We start from the raw sequence: 4,973 nt of genomic DNA on the forward strand, positions 1-4,973 counted from the left end.
GTCTTGCTCTGTTGCCCAGGCTGGAGTGCAGTGGCACCATTTCAGCTTATTGCAACTTCTGCCTCCTGGGTTCTGCCTCAGCCTCCTGAGTAGCGTCTGCCACCATGGCCGGCTAATTTTTTTGTTGTTGTTGTATTTTTAGTAGAGATGGTGTTTCACCATATTGATTGGGCTGGTCTTGATCTCCTGACCTCAGATGATCTGCCCCCCTTGGCCTCCCAAAGTGCTGGGATTATAGGCATGAGCCACTGAGCCCAGCCAAAATTAACTGTTAATGTAATATTAAACTATTATTTGTAATGCAGAAGAGCTTATCTAAGGGAAAAGAGCTCAGTTATGTAGTAAAATCTCAGAAGCCTTCAGTGCCTTATCTTTTTAAGATAAATAATTTTAAAACAGCCCAAGTAACCAGCCTAATATCTACATATATGAGCATGTTTGTGTGTAAGCTCATGACTTTTTTTTCTTTTCCTTTTTCAGAGTAAATATGCTTTGAAAATTTGACATCTGAGGCCAGGTGTGGTGGCTCATGCCTGGAATCCCAGCACTTTGGGAGGTCAAAGTGGGTTGGATCATGAGATCAGTAGTTTAAGACCAACCTGACCAACATGGTGAAATCCCATCTCTCCAATAAAAAAAAAAGAAGAAAGAAAAGAAAACTGAATATCCATGATAAAATGTAATACATTGCTTTGCTTGACATTTCATAATAGCATGCTGTTTGATCTGATTTATTCTTATTGCCAGTTCCAAAAAGTTTCTTCCCTGTGGTTCCAGCAGGTTAAGTCACAAATGAAGAACAAATTATATTGCGAGAAACACGACTGGTCTTTTTCTCTTTCTTTCCTGTCCTCTTTTTATCATAGCTACAGCTCAGAATAAAAGAGTTTCACAAAATGTGTACCTCTGTGGCCAGGCTGGCATGACAAGGCAAGAGTGCTGGGATACCCTGGCCAACCTGGTGAAACCCTGTCACTACCAAAAGTACAAAAATTAGCTGGGTGTGATGGCACACCCCTGTAATCCCAGCTATGCAGGAGGCTGAGGCAGAATTGCTTGAGCCTGGGAGATGGAAGTTGCAGTGAGCTGAGATCATGCCACTGCACTCCAGCCTGAGCCACAAAGCGAGACTCTGTCTCAAAAAAAAAAAAAAAAAAAGAAAGAAGAAGAGGAAGAAGAAGAGAAAGGACAGGGAAACACCCAGTACCTGGCCTCACTTTCTCAGTACATAAGTAATTCAAAATGCAAAGGAGTTTTTAAGGTGAGATTCTTCCAAGTGTGACAAAGCTCTTTCGAGTTCGAGAATCCTAAACTGCCTAGTTCTGCCATCACTCTGCCATTGGAATAGTCAGCACCAGATATGGGCTGTTCCTATAGCCTGGGTTCGCCCAGAAGCGTCTGTATTCATTAGGTACAAGCAAGGAGAAGGGTTATGAGTGAGGTCATCATCTACAGGCTTAGTGATAGGGCATACCTAATCACGTGAGTCACAAGCGAGGGGGCCGCCCCATTATGTCTCCTGGGCAGAGAGGTGGGCCGTGCACAGTAGGGGGCCGTGGTGTACACAGTAGTAGAGGGCTGTGTACAGAAAAGGGGTCCACCCCCATTAGGTCACTGAGACAAGGAGGTGGGCTGTGTGCAACAGGTGACGTGTCCAACACTTCTTATCTGGGGGCTGGAGACTTCAAAGGATTTCTAATAGAAGGGTACTGTAAGCCAATGCAGTGGGAGCTAACAGACTTGTGCTCTTAAGATATTTATGGGAGGATGATTTGAGCTAGCACAGAAGTGAGAAAAGACTGACAGGGTGTACAGCCGCGTGACTGGTCACACCAGAGGGGTTCTTCTCCCTCGGTTACTTCCAGGATCTCAGGCCTGAGGCCTGCTTTCCACAGGAACTGGATGCAAGGTATTACAATTCCTTTATCAGGAGGAGAGGCTCTTGCTCCAAGCCTGCCATACAGCGTATGCCCTTTCAGGCAGGGACACCACTGCCTGGGTCTTTGGTTCTTGTCCTGGTCTGGCTGTTTTCCCATGTGCTGCTTCTGTTCTGTGACTGCTCTAGGGAGTCCTCCTACTACAAACTACTATATGGTTATATAGAAGGATTCTATAAATCAGCACTAAATGTGTTGGTACAGCTCCGACTACAATACCCATATGATTATATAGAAAGATTATATAGAACTAAGTATGATTATATACAAAAGCTAAATATAGTAAGCAGTGAGTTATACTTCAGGCACTAATTGTGCCTGGGGTCTGTGCAGTTCTCCTTCCTTGGTGCCCATGGCGGGTGTTACCCACAGGTTGAGAGCTTTCAATTTGGATGTCCTTTAAGAACAAGAAGGTAAAACTGTGAATACAGAATGGGATATGGAGTCTTGGAGGGACCTGAAGCTCCTCATTAGCTTCCGGTGCAGAGGGTGGCGCAGAAGGAGTGGGTAACATAGGAGGAGGTGACAGGAACTCTCAGCGGTGGGGAGAGCCATGTTGAAAATTAACAAGGAAATGAAACAGGAAATGATTGTGTGGCTTCTTCAGGCTGGGTAGGATGCTGCTGAATTTATCTGAGTACTGTGATCCAACTAAAACTTCCCTGTGAGTTCTGGAAAATGGCTGCCTGCAAGAGAACCCCTCTTCCCCCATGACTTGGATAAGAGTGATAAGGGTTTTGGCTGCTCCCCTCACTCCCACCCCTGCGCCCAGTACCTAGGACAAAGCCAGACACAGACCCTCCAATCCCCATTCTGTCATCAATGAGGAGCCTATCAATAGGAATAAAACACTTGTTAAGCAAACTTGGTGAGGCTCCCCTCTTCCCCCAAGGCTGAGGACCTTTGGCCTCACCTTAGCCTGAGTCAGTCCCTCCTGAGAACAGGCTGGCCAAGGGGTCAACTTTCTCTGATCTATTGTCCTATAAAGGCAGGTTCTCATCCCACCTCCCATCCTCCCTCTTCTCTCTCTCTCTCTCTCTGACAGAGTCTCACTCTGTCGCCCAGGTTGGAGTGCAGTGGCATGATCTCGGCTCGCTGCAACCTCCGCCTACCAGGTTCAAGCGATTCTCCTGCCTCAGGCTCCCGAGTAGCTGGGATTACAGGCGCTTGCCACCACGCTAGGCTAATTTTTTTGTATTTTTAGTATAGATGTGGTTTCACCATATTGGCCAGGGTGGTCTTGAACTCCTGACCTCAGGTGATCCCGGCCGCCCTCCCAAAGTGCTGGGATTACAGGCGTGAGCTTCCGCACCCGGCCACTCCCAGTTCTTTCTAGCCCTGTTTACTGCTCTCTATAAACTCTTTTTGCTGAACCTGAAGACTCTTACAGGTCTATGGTCAGAGGCTCTCACGGTTGCAATCCTCCCCTTCCCCTAATACGACATCCACCCCCAGGCGGTTGCAATAATGCTCCTCAAAACTCTGCTCCTCCCCAGTCCAGATTCGCTTTATATTTGACAGTGGTCATAATAGCCCTCCTTGACAAGGAGATGTTTAAACAGATCGGACTGTGATTTAAGGGAAAATGAGGATTCTTGAAAGTACTTTTGTTTTAAGAAAATGGATATTTTAAGTTTAAAAGAAAAGAGAAAAAAAAAAAAACTATCATGTGCCTATGTTCTTGAGAGGACGGAATGAAAGGAGCCAGAAAGAAATAAGTAGTTAGGGAAAAGGAGAATGAGAATAACACCATGACCTGAGGGAGCTCCTGGGGGAGCTAAGGAGGTGTCGGCCGCCCCCATCTGTTCCACAGGCAGCATTTCATTGAGCACCGACTGTCCCCCATCCACTGCGCTCCGTGGTGGGACTCAAGGTGGGCAAAATAAACACGGGCCTCGCCTTGCCATCTAGAGGGAAAGACAGATATTAACCGAATAATCATTTAAATATTTTGTTTCAAAGAATGGTAATACATTAGACAGATACGGGTGCCGGAGGATACCGAGGGAGCTACAGTTTACTCGACATAAATAGTAATGGCCTTCACTAGCTGTGGGTGCGTGGGCGGAAGGGAGAGAGGAGGAGCATCTGTAGAGACATTGCCTGTGCACAGCCCTTGGGCAGGGGTGGGGGGGAGAGGGGAAGGGGTGAGCCCGAGCCTTTGAGGGGTGGGGAAGGCCAGGGTGTTGGTTGGGGGAAGCGCCTGGGCCTCTGGGACTAGGCCTGGCTGCGCCAAGCTGGGGCTGCCATGAAGTCCCCTTCATCCCTGACGAGTGGCCTGTCCCTCCGGCAGGGGATCCCTTATTAGATGGCTTCCCAGGTCGCCGCCCGAGGCGGCTCTTTGTGGACCCCACAGAGATGCCTTCTGGGCTCCTGGGGCCCGCGGGGAGGGCCAGGCCCTTCTAGGAATGTTGGTACTCCCGGCACCTAGCTCGCGGAGATCCGAGAGGTTTCCAGGGAGAGGCCCGCGTAGGTCCCCGCCTAATTCTGGGGCCGTTCCTCGGGCTGCGCAGTGGAGCGCAGGGTGGCCGGAGGCTGCGGGGAGCCGGGGAGGCCAAGCTCGTCTGCAGTCAGGAGGTCCCAGGCCGCGTGCAGAGCGCCGCTTCCGAGCGCGGGTGCGGGGTGCGCAGGTTGTCTGGGGGCTGTCCCTGGAGCGCCGGGTGGTCCTGGGGGCCGCGCGCCCACTTGCAGGCTGGGGGTGGCGCAGACACTGGCGGTTCCCCGAGGGCAGTCCTGACGGGTGGTCCAGGCTAGCTCGGACCCGGGAGTGAGAGAGTGGCGCAGAGCTGCGTGGAAAGGCGCGGGGCGCCTGCGTGGCGAAGGAACTCGGACGCCCGACAGGCCCGCAGAACTGCTCCGGCCTCCGCTTCTCCAGGCCTTCCGCGGGGCGGGGGGCGTGGCGTCATGTGGGGGCGTGTCCACTGGGCGGGACGTGCGCTACAGGGGGCGTGGCGTCCTGTGGGGAGAGTCCGCCGGCGGGGGCGTGGCGTCCTGGGGTGGGGGAGTGTCGGCTGGGCGGGGTGTGCTCTCCAGGGG

This window comes from Sapajus apella, unplaced genomic scaffold, assembly GCF_009761245.1.
Source record: "Sapajus apella isolate SASKATOON/1434 unplaced genomic scaffold, GSC_monkey_1.0 scaffold82, whole genome shotgun sequence".
Classification (NCBI taxonomy): Eukaryota; Metazoa; Chordata; class Mammalia; order Primates; family Cebidae; genus Sapajus; species Sapajus apella.